This window comes from Bombina bombina, chromosome 6 (genome assembly GCF_027579735.1).
Source record: "Bombina bombina isolate aBomBom1 chromosome 6, aBomBom1.pri, whole genome shotgun sequence".
In the NCBI taxonomy this organism is placed as follows: Eukaryota; Metazoa; Chordata; class Amphibia; order Anura; family Bombinatoridae; genus Bombina; species Bombina bombina.
Window position 1 is genome coordinate 426,872,938 of NC_069504.1, and position 15,000 is coordinate 426,887,937.

The window sequence follows — 15,000 nt, forward strand, 5'->3', positions numbered from 1 at the left end:
TAATGTGATGTCATAGTAGCAAACTGTGTATTCAAAGTTGTTGATACATATATGTGATAAAATGTGTTGAAAAAGTGTTAATGAGTGTATATTTTTATATTAGTGCACGTTGCGTGTATTAGATTAAAGTGAGTTACTATTTAAAAACATAATTTATGCTTACCTGATAAATTTATTTCTCTTGTAGTGTGTTCAGTCCACGGGTCATCCATTACTTATGGGATATATTCTCCTTCCCAACAGGAAGTTGCAAGAGGATCACCCAAGCAGAGCTGCTATATAGCTCCTCCCCTCACATGTCATATCCAGTCATTCGACCGAAACAAGACGAGAAAGGAGAAACTATAAGGTGCAGTGGTGACTGGAGTTATAATTTTAAAATTTAGAACCTGCCTGAAAAAGACAGGGCGGGCCGTGGACTGAACACACTACAAGAGAAATAAATTTATCAGGTAAGCATAAATTATGTTTTCTCTTGTTAAGTGTGTTCAGTCCACGGGTCATTCATTACTTATGGGATACCAATACCAAAGCTAAGTACACGGATGATGGGAGGGACAAGGCAGGAACATTAAACAGAAGGAACCACTGCCTGTAGAACCTCTCTCCCAAAACCAGCCTCCGAAGAAGCGAAAGTGTCAAATTTGTAAAATTTGGAAAAAGTATGAAGTGAAGACCAAGTTGCAGCCTTGCAAATCTGTTCAACAGAGGCCTCATTCTTAAAGGCCCAGGTGGAAGCCACAGCTCTGGTGGAATGAGCTGTAATTCTTTCAGGAGGCTGCTGTCCAGCAGTCTCATAGGCTAAACGTATTATGCTACGAAGCCAAAAAGAGAGAGAGGTAGCCGAAGCCTTTTGACCTCTCCTCTGTCCAGAGTAAACGACAAACAGAGAAGAAGTTTGTCTAAAATCTTTAGTTGCTTGTAAGTATAACTTCAGAGCACGGACCACGTCTAGATTATGCAAAAGACGTTCCTTCTTTGAAGAAGGATTAGGACATAATGATGGAACAACAATCTCTTGATTGATATTCCTGTTAGAAACAACCTTAGGTAAAAACCCAGGTTTAGTACGCAGAACTACCTTGTCTGAATGAAAGATCAGATAAGGAGAATCACAATGTAAGGCAGATAACTCAGAGACTCTTCGAGCCGAGGAAATAGCCATCAAAAACAAAACTTTCCAAGATAAAAGCTTAATATCAATGGAATGAAGGGGTTCAAACGGAACACCCTGAAGAACTTTAAGAACCAAGTTTAAGCTCCACGGAGGAGCAACAGCTTTAAACATAGGCTTAATTCTAGCCAAAGCCTGACAAAAGGCCTGGACGTCTGGATGCTCTGCCAGACGTTTGTAAAAGAATAGACAGAGCTGAAATCTGTCCCTTTAGCGACCTAGCGGATAAACCCTTTTCTAAACCCTCTTGTAGAAAAGCTAATATCCTAGGAATCCTAACCTTACTCCATGAGTAACTCTTGGATTCGCACCAATATAAATATTTACGCCATATCTTATGGTAAATTTTTCTTGTCACAGGTTTCCGAGCCTGTATTAATGTATCAATAACCGAATCCGAAAACCCACGCTTTGATAGAATCAAGCGTTCAATTTCCAGGCAGTCAGCCTCAGAGAAATTAGGTTTGGATGGTTGAAAGGACCCTGAATTAGAAGGTCCTGCCTCAGAGGTAGAGACCATGGTGGACAGGACGACATGTCCACTAGGTCTGCATACCAGGTCCTGCGTGGCCACGCAGGCGCTATCAGAATTACCGATGCCCTCTCCTGTTTGATCCTGGCAATCAGCCGAGGTAGCAACGGAAATGGTGGAAACACATAAGCTATGTTGAAAACCCAAGGGGCTGCTAATGCATCTACCAGCACCGCTCCCGGGTCCCTGGACCTGGATCCGTAACAAGGAAGCTTCGCGTTCTGGCGAGATGCCATGAGATCCAGATCCGGTTTGCCCCAACGACGAATTAGTTGAGCAAATACCTCCGGGTGAAGTTCCCACTCTCCCTTATGAAAAGTCTGGCGACTTAGGAAATCCGCCTCCCAGTTCTCTACGCCTGGGATGTGAATCGCTGACAGGTGGCAAGAGTGAGACTCTGCCCAGCGAATTATCTTCGAGACTTCCAACATCGCTAGGGAACTCCTGGTTCCCCCTTGATGATTGATGTAAGCCACAGTCGTGAGATTGTCCGACTGAAATCTGATGAACCTCAGCTTTGCTAACTGAGGCCAAGCTAGAAGAGCATTGAATATTGCTCTTAATTCTAGAATGTTTATTGGGAGGAGTTTCTCCACGATCCCTGAGCCTTCAGGGAATTCCAGACTGCTCCCCAGCCTAGAAGGCTGGCATCCGTTGTTACAATCGTCCAATCTGGCCTGCGAAAGGTCATTCCTTTGGACAGATGAACCGGTGACAACCACCAGAGAAGCGAATCTCTGGTCTCCTGGTCCAGATTTAGCAAAGGGGACAGATCTGAGTAATCCCCGTTCCATTGACTGAGCATGCATAGTTGCAGCTGTCTGAGATGCAGGCGCGCAAATGGCACTATGTCCATTGCCGCGACCATTAAGCCGATTACCTCCATGCACTGAGCTACTGATGGGCTTGGAACGGAATGAAGGACACGGCAAGCATTGAGAATCTTTGATAACCTGGACTCCGTCAGGTAAATCTTCATCTCTACAGAATCTATAAGAGTCCCTAGAAAAGGAACCCTTGTGAGTGGTAAGAGAACTCTTTTCCACGTTCACTTTCCACCCATGCGACCTCAGAAATGCTAGAACTATCTCTGTATGAGACTTTGCATTCTGAAAACTTGACGCTTGTATCAGAATGTCGTCTAGGTACGGAGCCACCGCTATGCCTCGTGGTCTTAGTACCGCCAGAAGTGAACCCAGAACCTTCGTAAAAATTCTCAGGGCCGTGGCTAACCCAAAGGGAAGAGCCACAAACTGGTAATGCCTGTCTAGAAAGGCAAACCTCAGGTACCGATAATGATCTTTGTGAATCGGTATATGAAGGTAAGCATCCTTTAAGTCCACCGTGGTCATATATTGACCCTCTTGGATCATGGGTAGGATGGTTCGAATGGTTTCCATCTTGAACGATGGTACCCTTAGGAATTTGTTTAAGATCTTTAAGTCCAAGATTGGTCTGAAGGTTCCCTCTTTTTTGGGAACCACAAATAGATTTGAGTAAAAACATAATTTATGTAAGAACTTACCTGATAAATTCATTTCTTTCATATTAGCAAGAGTCCATGAGCTAGTGACGTATGGGATATACATTCCTACCAGGAGGGGCAAAGTTTCCCAAACCTCAAAATGCCTATAAATACACCCCTCACCACACCCACAATTCAGTTTAACGAATAGCCAAGAAGTGGGGTGATAAGAAAAAAAGTGCGATAGCATATAAAATAAGGAATTGGAATAATTGTGCTTTATACAAAATCATAACCACCACAAAAAAAGGGCGGGCCTCATGGACTCTTGCTAATATGAAAGAAATGAATTTATCAGGTAAGTTCTTACATAAATTATGTTTTCTTTCATGTAATTAGCAAGAGTCCATGAGCTAGTGACGTATGGGATAATGACTACCCAAGAAGTGGATCTTTCCACACAAGAGTCACTAGAGAGGGAGGGATAAAATAAAGACAGCCAATTCCTGCTGAAAATAATCCACACCCAAAATAAAGTTTAACGAAAAACATAAGCAGAAGATTCAAACTGAAACCGCTGCCTGAAGTACTTTTCTACCAAAAACTGCTTCAGAAGAAGAAAATACATCAAAATGGTAGAATTTAGTAAAAGTATGCAAAGAGGACCAAGTAGCTGCTTTGCAGATCTGGTCAACCGAAGCTTCATTCCTAAACGCCCAGGAAGTAGAAACTGACCTAGTAGAATGAGCTGTAATTCTCTGAGGCGGAGTTTTACCCGACTCAACATATGCAAGATGAATTAAAGATTTCAACCAAGATGCCAAAGAAATGGCAGAAGCTTTCTGGCCTTTTCTAGAACCGGAAAAGATAACAAATAGACTAGAAGTCTTACGAAAAGATTTCGTAGCTTCAACATAATATTTCAAAGCTCTAACAACATCTAAAGAATGCAACGATTTCTCCTTAGAATTCTTAGGATTAGGACATAATGAAGGAACCACAATTTCTCTACTAATGTTGTTGGAATTCACAACTTTAGGTAAAAATTCAAAAGAAGTTCACAACACCGCCTTATCCTGATGAAAAATCAGAAAAGGAGACTCACAAGAAAGAGCAGATAATTCAGAAACTCTTCTGGCAGAAGAGATGGCCAAAAGGAACAAAACTTTCCAAGAAAGTAATTTAATGTCCAATGAATGCATAGGTTCAAACGGAGGAGCTTGAAGAGCTCCCAGAACCAAATTCAAACTCCAAGGAGGAGAAATTGACTTAATGACAGGTTTTATACGAACCAAAGCTTGTACAAAACAATGAATATCAGGAAGAATAGCAATCTTTCTGTGAAAAAGAACAGAAAGAGCAGAGATTTGTCCTTTCAAAGAACTTGCGGACAAACCCTTATCTAAACCATCCTGAAGGAACTGTAAAATTCTCGGTATTCTAAAAGAATGCCAGGAAAAATGATGAGAAAGACACCAAGAAATATAAGTCTTCCAGACTCTATAATATATCTCTCGAGATACAGATTTACGAGCCTGTAACATAGTATTAATCACAGAGTCAGAGAAACCTCTTTGACCAAGAATCAAGCGTTCAATCTCCATACCTTTAAATTTAAGGATTTCAGATCCTGATGGAAAAAAGGACCTTGTGACAGAAGGTCTGGTCTTAACGGAAGAGTCCACGGTTGGCAAGAGGCCATCCGGACAAGATCCGCATACCAAAACCTGTGAGGCCATGCCGGAGCTACCAGCAGAACAAACGAGCATTCCTTCAGAATCTTGGAGATTACTCTTGGAAGAAGAACTAGAGGCGGAAAGATATAGGCAGGATGATACTTCCAAGGAAGTGATAATGCATCCACTGCCTCCGCCTGAGGATCCCGGGATCTGGACAGATACCTGGGAAGTTTCTTGTTTAGATGGGACGCCATCAGATCTATTTCTGGAAGTTCCCACATTTGAACAATCTGAAGAAATACCTCTGGGTGAAGAGACCATTCGCCCGGATGCAACGTTTGGCGACTGAGATAATCCGCTTCCCAATTGTCTACACCTGGATATGAACCGCAGAGATTAGACAGGAGCTGGATTCCGCCCAAACCAAAATTCGAGATACTTCTTTCATAGCCAGAGGACTGTGAGTCCCTCCTTGATGATTGATGTATGCCACAGTTGTGACATTGTCTGTCTGAAAACAAATGAACGATTCTCTCTTCAGAAGAGGCCAAAACTGAAGAGCTCTGAAAATTGCACGGAGTTCCAAAATATTGATCGGTAATCTCACCTCCTGAGATTCCCAAACTCCTTGTGCCGTCAGAGATCCCCACACAGCTCCCCAACCTGTGAGACTTGCATCTGTTGAAATTACAGTCCAGGTCGGAAGCACAAAAGAAGCCCCCTGAATTAAACGATGGTGATCTGTCCACCATGTTAGAGAGTGTCGAACAATCGGTTTTAAAGATATTAATTGAGATATCTTCGTGTAATCCTTGCACCATTGCTTCAGCATACAGAGCTGAAGAGGTCGCATGTGAAAACGAGCAAAGGGGATCGCGTCCGATGCAGCAGTCATAAGACCTAGAATTGCCATGCATAAGGCTACCGAAGGGAATGATTGTGACTGAAGGTTTCGACAAGCTGTAATCAATTTTAAACGTCTCTTGTCTGTTAAAGACAGAGTCATGGACACTGAATCCATCTGGAAACCCAGAAAGGTTACCCTTGTCTGAGGAATCAAAGAACTTTTTGGTAAATTGATCCTCCAACCATGATCTTGAAGAAACAACACAAGTTGATTCGTATGAGATTCTGCTAAATGTAAAGACTGAGCAAGTACCAAGATATCGTCCAAATAAGGAAATACCACAATACCCTGTTCTCTGATTACAGACAGCAGGGCACCGAGAACCTTTGTAAAAATTCTTGGAGCTGTAGCTAGGCCAAACGGCAGAGCCACAAACTGGTAATGCTTGTCTAGGAAAGAGAATCTCAGAAACTGATAGTGATCTGGGTGAATCGGAATATGCAGATATGCATCCTGTAAATCTATTGTGGACATAAAATTCCCTTGCTGAACAAAAGGTAAGATAGTCCTTACAGTTACCATCTTGAACGTTGGTATCCTTACATAACGATTCAATATTTTTAGATCCAGAACTGGTCTGAAAGAATTCTCCTTCTTTGGTACAATGAAGAGATTTGAATAAAACCCCATCCCCTGTTCCGGAACTGGAACTGGCATAATTACTCCAGTCAACTCTAGATCTGAAACACATTTCAGAAATGCTTGAGCTTTTACTGGATTTACTGGGACACGGGAAAGAAAAAATCTCTTTGCAGGAGGTCTCAACTTGAAACAAATTCTGTACCCTTCTGAAACAATGCTCTGAATCCAAAGATTGTGAACAGAATTGATCCAAATTTCCTTGAAAAAACGTAACCTGCCCCCTACCAGCTGAGCTGGAATGAGGGCCGCACCTTCATGTGGACTTAGAAGCAGGCTTTGCCTTTCTAGCTGGCTTGGATTTATTCCAGACTGGAGATGGTCTCCAAACTGAAACTGCTCCTGAGGATGAAGGATCAGGCTTTTGTTCTTTGTTGAAACGAAAGGAACGAAAACGATTATTAGCCCTGTTTTTACCTTTAGATTTTTTATCCTGTGGTAAAAAAGTTCCTTTCCCACCAGTAACAGTTGAAATAATGGAATCCAACTGAGAACCAAATAATTTGTTACCCTGGAAAGAAATGGAAAGTAAAGTTGATTTAGAAGCCATATCAGCATTCCAAGTTTTAAGCCATAAAGCTCTTCTAGCTAAAATAGCTAGAGACATAAACCTGACATCAACTCTGATAATATCAAAAATGGCATCACAGATAAAATTATTAGCATGTTGAAGAAGAATAATAATATCATGAGAATCACAATGTGTTACTTGTTGCGCTAAAGTTTCCAACCAAAAAGTTGAAGCTGCAGCAACATCAGCCAAAGATATAGCAGGTCTAAGAAGATTACCTGAACACAGATAAGCTTTTCTTAGAAAGGACTCCATTTTCCTATCTAGAGGATCCTTAAACGAAGTACCATCTGACGTAGGAATAGTAGTACGTTTAGCAAGGGTAGAAATAGCCCCATCAACTTTAGGGATCTTGTCCCAAAATTCTAATCTGTCAGGCGGCACAGCATATAATTGCTTAAAACGTTTAGAAGGAGTAAATGAATTACCCAAATTATCCCATTCTTTGGAAATTACTGCAGAAATAGCATCAGGGACAGGAAAAACTTCTGGAATAACTACAGGAGTTTTAAAAACCTTATTTAAACGTTTAGATTTAGTATCAAGAGGACCAGAATCCTCTATTTCTAAAGCAATTAGGACTTCTTTAAGTAAAGAACGAATAAATTCCATTTTAAATAAATATGAAGATTTATCAGCATCAACCTCTGAGACAGAATCCTCTGAACCAGAGGAGTCATCAGAATCAGAATGATGATGTTCAGTTAAAAATTCATCTGTAGGGAGAGAAGTTTTAAAAGATTTTTTATGTTTACTAGAAGGAGAAATAACAGACATAGCCTTCTTTATGGATTCAGAAACAAAATCTCTTATATTATCAGGAACATTCTGCACCTTAGATGTTGAAGGAACTGCAACAGGCAATGGTACTTTACTAAAGGAAATATTATCTGCTTTAACAAGTTTGTCATGACAATCAATACAAACAACAGCTGGAGGAATAGCTACCAAAAGTTTACAGCAGATACACTTAGCTTTGGTAGATTCAGCACTTGACAGCGATTTTCCTGTAGTATCTTCTGACTCAGATGCAACGTGAGACATCTTGCAATATGTAAGAGAAAAAACAACATATAAAGCAAAATTGATCAAATTCCTTAAATGACAGTTTCAGGAATGGGAAAAAATGCCAAAGAACAAGCTTCTAGCAACCAGAAGCAATAAAAAATGAGACTGAAATAATGTGGAGACAAGAGTGACGCCCATATTTTTTCGCGCCAAATAAGACGCCCACATTATTTGGCGCCTAAATGCTTTTTGGCGCAAAAAATGACGCCACATCCGGAACGCCGACATTTTTGGCGCAAAATAACGTCAAAAAGTGACGCAACTTCCGGCGACACGTATGACGCCGGAAACGGAAATAGAATTTTTGCGCCAAAAAAGTCCGCGCCAAGAATGACGCAATAAAATGAAGCATTTTCAGCCCCCGCGAGCCTAAAAGCCCACAGGGAAAAAGTCAAATTTTAAGGTAAGAAAAATGTTAAATTAAAATGCATTATCGCAAATATGAAACTGACTGTCTGAAAAATAAGGAAAGTTGAACATTCTGAGTCAAGGCAAATAAATGCTTGAATACATATATTTAGAACTTTATAAACAAAGTGCCCAACCATAGCTAGGAGTGTCACAAAAAATAAGACTTACTTACCCCAGGACACTCATCTACATATAGTAGATAGCCAAACCAGTACTGAAACGAGAATCAGTAGAGGTAATGGTATATATAAGAGTATATCGTCGATCTGAAAAGGGAGGTAAGAGATGAATCTCTACGACCGATAACAGAGAACCTATGAAATAGACCCCTTAGAAGGAGATCACTGCATTCAAATAGGCAATACTCCTCACATCCCTCTGACATTCACTGCACGCTGAGAGGAAAACCGGGCTCCAACTTGCTGCGGAGCGCATATCAACGTAGAATCTAGCACAAACTTACTTCACCACCTCCATCGGAGGCAAAGTTTGTAAAACTGAATTGTGGGTGTGGTGAGGGGTGTATTTATAGGCATTTTGAGGTTTGGGAAACTTTGCCCCTCCTGGTAGGAATGTATATCCCATACGTCACTAGCTCATGGACTCTTGCTAATTACATGAAAGAAATCCTTGTCCCTGTTCCGATCGCGGAACTGAGTGGATCACTCCCATGATTAAGAGGTCCTGTACACATTGTAGAAATGCCTCTCTCTTTACTAGGTTTGTCGATAACCTCGAAAGATGGAACCTCCCTTGTGGAGGAGAGGTTTTGAAATCCAGAAGGTATCCCCGAGATATAATCTTTAACGTCCAGGGATCCTGCACATCTCTTGCCCAAGCCTGGGCAAAGAGAGAAAGTCTGCCCCCCACTAAATCCGTCTCCGGATAGGGGGCCCTGACTTCATGCTGTCTTAGGGGCGGGAGTAGGCTTTCTGGCCTGCTTGCCCTTGTTCCATGACTGGTTGCCTTTCCAACCCTGTCTGTAACGAGCAGTAGTTCCTTCCTGTTTTTGAGCGGAGGAAGTCGATGCTGCTCCTGCCTTGAAGTTACGAAAGGCACGAAAATTAGACTGTTTGGCCTTTGGTTTGGCCCTGTCCTGAGGAAGGGCGTGGCCCTTACCTCCTGTAATGTCAGCAATAATTTCCTTCAAGCCGGGCCCGAATAAGGTCTGCCCTTTGAAAGGAATGTTAAGTAGCTTAGACTTGGAAGTTACATCCGCTGACCAGGATTTAAGCCAGAGAGCTCTGCGCGCCTGTATGGCGAATCCGGAATTTTTAGCCGTAAGTTTGGTTAGATGTACTACGGCATCTGAAACAAACTCATTAGCTTGCTTAAGGGTTCTAACTTTGCTCAAGGCCTCATCCAACGGCTCTGTGCGAATCGCCTCTTCCAGAGACTCAAACCAGAATGCCGCTGCAGCCGTGACAGGCGCAATGCATGCAAGAGGCTGCAATATAAAACCCTGTTGAACAAACATTTTCTTAAGATAACCCTCTAATTTTTTATCCATTGGATCTGAGAAAGCACAGCTATCCTCCACCGGGATAGTGGTACGCTTGGCTAACGTAGAAACTGCTCCCTCCACCTTAGGGACCGTCTGCCATAAGTCTCGTGTGGTGGCGTCTATAGGGAACATTTTTCTAAATATCGGGGGAGGGGAAAAAGGCACACCGGGTCTATCCCACTCCTTACTTATAATTTCTGTAAGTCTTTTTGGTATAGGAAAAACGTCAGTACACACCGGTACCGCATAGTATCTATCCAACCTACACAATTTCTCTGGAATTGCCACCGTGTCGCAATCATTCAGAGCCGCTAATACCTCCCCTAGTAACACACGGAGGTTCTCAAGCTTAAATTTAAAATTTCTGAATCCGGTCTCCCCGGATCAGAACCGTCACCGACAGAATGAAGCTCACCGTCCTCATGTTCTGCAAATTGTGACGCAGTATCAGACATGGCTCTCGTGTCATCAGTGCGCTCTGTCCTTAACCCAGAGCTATCGCGTTTGCCCCTTAATTCGGGCATATTATATAATACTTCTTTCATAACATTAGCCATATCATGTAAAGTGATTTGTAAGGGCCTAGATGTACTAGGTGTCTCAATCCTACGCATCTCCCGAGCGGGAGACGCAGGTACTGACACGTGAGGAGAGTTAGGCGGCATAACTTCCCCCTCGTTGTCTGGTGATAGCTTCTTTAACGGTATAGATTGACTTTTATTCAAAGCAATATCAATACAATTGGTACACATCGTTCTATTGGGCTCCACATTGGCTTTTGAACATGATGAACAAACAGTTTCCTCTGAATCAGACATGTTTAAACAGACTTAGCAATGAAACTAACAAGCTTGGAAATCACTTTCAATAAGTTTACAAGCAATATAAAAAAACGCTGCAGCGCTTCAAAAATACAGATATAAACAATTCTTAACAAGAAGTGTATTATTAGCAGAGGATTGCACCCATTAGCAAAAGGATGATTAACCACTCAATACCCAAAACGGATAAAACAGATATCAATTAAGATTTAACGCTTTTAATCACAGTCAGCACACTGTCACAGATCTGCTGTGACTGATTACCTCCCTCACAAATGAAATTTGCAGACCCCTGAGCTCTCTAGAGACGTCCTGGATCAAGGAGGAAGAAGCAGAAAGACTGTGCAATAATTTTAACTGCGCAACAAGGCGCTCAAACAAGGGCCCTCCCACTCCAATCACAACAGTGGGAGCCCTGATATAACGGTTTCCATGCAGAAAAATATGTTAGCCATGTGGAAAAAAATCATGCCCAAAGCGATTTATCACCAAAGTACCTCACAAAAACGAATAACATGCCAGTAAACGTTTTATTAAAAACAACATTTTTCAATGTCATGCAAAGCTATCACTAAGCCTGCTACCAGTCGCTACCACTGCAGAGAAGGCTTAAGTATTATTTCAGTGTTAACAGTATTTTCTCAGTCAAATTCTAGTCCCTAGAATATAACTCGACTGCGCATACATTTATCAGCCTGATACCAGTTGCTACTACTGCATTTAAGGCTGTACTTACATCATATGGTAACAGCAGTATTTTCTTAGTCAATTCCATTCCCAGAAAATAAAGTACTGCACATACCTCATTTGCGGAGGACCCCGCATGCTATTCCCAGTTTCTGAAGTTACCCCACTCCTCAGAATGTCGAGAACAGCCCGTGGATCTTAGTTACGCCTGCTAAGATCATAGAAAAAAACGCAGGCAGTTTCTTCTTCCAAATACTGCCTGAGATAGAAAAACAGCACACTCCGGTGCCATTTAAAATAACAAACTTTTGATTGAAGAATAGTTAAGTAAAAACTCCAGCTCCTCTCGCGACCTCCTTCTTTGTTGAGGTTTGCAAGAGAATGACTGGATATGACATGTGAGGGGAGGAGCTATATAGCAGCTCTGCTTGGGTGATCCTCTTGCAACTTCCTGTTGGGAAGGAGAATATATCCCATAAGTAATGGATGACCCGTGGACTGAACACACTTAACAAGAGAAAGTTTATTTTAAAAGCAATAACTTATGGTGCTATGCGGCTCTTAAATGTTTATAGCCAATAACTAAGAACTGAAGAATTCCTATAGCTACATTATAATGTATTCGTTCTGCTGGAATTTCACTGCAATAATACTTTTTGGTTACTATTGTAATACATTAATATGTGTGGTTGTTCTTTTATTTATAGAAGTTCTGATACTTTTCTATATAGGCTTTCAGACCATTTCGATTTTTCGTTTGTCTGAAATCTTATCAGTCTTATGATTAACCCCTTCATCACTATTTAGAATTTTTACGTTATGTATATTTCTACTTCATAAAAGTTTGTCTTGTTACTTTGCAGGGTTAACTAGGTATATTGGAGCCGATAGTTCATATCAACACTAAAATATTACAGTACTAAAAGTTGTATACTTAGTGTGAATAGACAGTTTTTAAACTTTACACATGATTCGTAAATTATCTGTTTAGATTGTTATACATCGTTCATTAATATTGAATCCATTTTGATATGTTTCACTACATGGGTATAAGAAACTGAATAATGTTCTTTAGAATTGGTAATGGTATTTTTATATATATTGAGACTTTCAAGGCATAGACACAGAAAAATTGTGAAGTGGATAGGGCGGATATTTAGGGAATAAACAAATATTCTTCAAATAGTGTGATACTGTTGCAATTGTCTGTTCTTTAATTTTTGATTATTATTTGATTTTTATATTGATGTTTTAATTACCTTGATACAGATCTAAGTCCCATCTGGAGTTTATTCCTTTTGGCTCTTTAGTTGCTAGTTTAAATATCCACTTTGCCTCTCTATCCAATAATTTCCTAAATCTATCTCCTCCTCTCTTATTGGCTGGAATAAAGTCAATAGCTTGGAATTTAAAGGCTGTTTTGCTTTCTTCAGTGGTTATTCGATGATTGGCATAGTGTTTAGCTACTGGTGTTTTGGGTGGATCCTTTTCTAATGATGTCAAGTGCTCACGTATTCTGTCCTTCAGAAAACGACTGGTGCAGCCTGTGTATTGTTGTCTACAAATTTGGCAAGTTATTAAATACACCACATATTTTGAACAACAATCTAGTCTATATTTGATATTGTAGATGCTATTGTTTGCTGAGGATGTGAAAGTTGATCAACTTGAAAGGTAAAACTTAAGTTTAAATTGTTAGTATTTAAATACTTCACAAATTCTTAGACTAGATGAAAAACTAGACAAATGCCTAGGAAATGGGGTTAAATTTGTATCCAGGAAAGCGCCAACAATTGGAAGTAAAGTTATCCAATATGTTTACAACAATTCCACTATAAAGTCTAAAGAAACATGGCTTTCTAAAAAAGGTTTTTTCAAGTGTGGTAAGCACCCTTGCAATGTATGACAACACTGTCATCTTGCACTGTCATCTTGTCCGACATGCCACAATAAAAGGTATGATCAATTTGCTTTACTTTGACTCATGTGTCTGTGTTGTGCCTTAAATAGTGGACTATTTTGGTCTGGGAGCAACTTATAAGGAAATTTTCTTTGTTTATTTATATATATAAAAAACCATTAAGGGGTGGGGGAGGGAAGATATATTTGAGAGGGATTAGGGAGGGATCAGGGGGTGTGATGTGTCAGGTGGGAGGGTAATCTATACACTAAAGCTAAAATTAACTCTACAAGCTACCTAATTAACCCCTTCACTGCTGGGCACAAGTGTGGTGCGCAGCAGCATTTAGCAGCCTTCTAATTATTAAAAAGCAATGGCAAAAGCCATATACTGTATGTCTGCTATTTCTGAACAAAGGAGAGCATTTACAACCATTTGTGCCATAATTGCACAAGATGTTTGAAAATAATTTCAGTGAGAAACCTAAAAAGTTTGTAAAAAAAAAAGTGAACAATTTTTTTTTATTGGATCGCATTTGGCGGTTAAATGGGGGCATGAAGGGCGTAGATCAATACTTCAGGTTGTCTAGTAAAAAAAATAAAAAATAATATATATTGGCTGAGTACATTGATTTCTTTCTGCAGCCTGTAGTTCAGGCAACTAATTCCTATGTTAAATATTCCTTTGAGCTTATCACCCTCCCAAAAACTAAATGACCATGGTAAAACAATGATCCAAGAGTGTCTGATCAATAGTGAGCATTACGCGGGCCCACCCATTGAATTTTTGATGAATCTGGTGGGGTTGTGCTTAGAAAAAAACTTCTATCGCTTTGAAAATGATTTTTTTTTTTTACAAATACTGGGTATGGCCATGGGATCAAGCATGGCACCGGCTTATGCCAATTTATACATGGCTCAATTTGAGAAATATGTATTTAACCCTAAGCACAACTCCATCAGATTTTACCGTCGCTATATAGACAACGTATTCCTGGTTTGGAGGGGTACCCCAGCATCCCTTACCAATTTGTTTAACGCCCTTAACGACTTGGATTCAAACATTAAATTCAAAATTGAATGGAACACAGAGATAATTCACTTTTTAGATCTAGAGATCTATAAAACTGACTACATGGGTATTGATTTTTTACACACCACCCTATTTCATAAAGATACCGATAAAAACTCTATTTTACACTACAACAGTTTTCATCCTCACACTCAAAAGAACGGTGTCAGCTCCTCGCAGCTCCTGAGAGTAGTTCGGAACAACACAGATGACACCCATAAGAAAACACAGTTGTCTGAAATGGCAGAAAAATTTCTCCAACGGGGTTACCCCCCACAACTCATTGAAAAACAACTCCAGGTTGCTGAACATCAAACCCATGATAGCCTCATGAAAAGGAACAAGACTAAAGAAGAAGATCCACGTATGAACTTTGTGACCACATATACTCCACTATCTGAGAAGTTATCGAATACCATCAGGGACAACTGGAAAATTGTGGCTAAAGATGTTAGCCTACCGTTCTATGACCTCCCGCCACCACGGATGGTTTACAAAAGGTCTAAAAATGTACAAGACCTTCTGGTCTTAAATGACCCGGTGCATTGCTACGCGTGGCTACCTAAGGCCA

At 40.5% G+C, this 15,000-nt stretch overlaps 1 protein-coding gene across 1 annotated transcript in view; it reads right to left on the reverse strand.

Moving 5' to 3' along the window:
• The window catches only part of HSPA4 (heat shock protein family A (Hsp70) member 4), a 164,230-nt gene that overhangs the window by 53,242 nt on the left and 95,988 nt on the right, over positions 1-15,000 (reverse strand). The gene's annotated exons all lie outside the window — the stretch shown is intronic.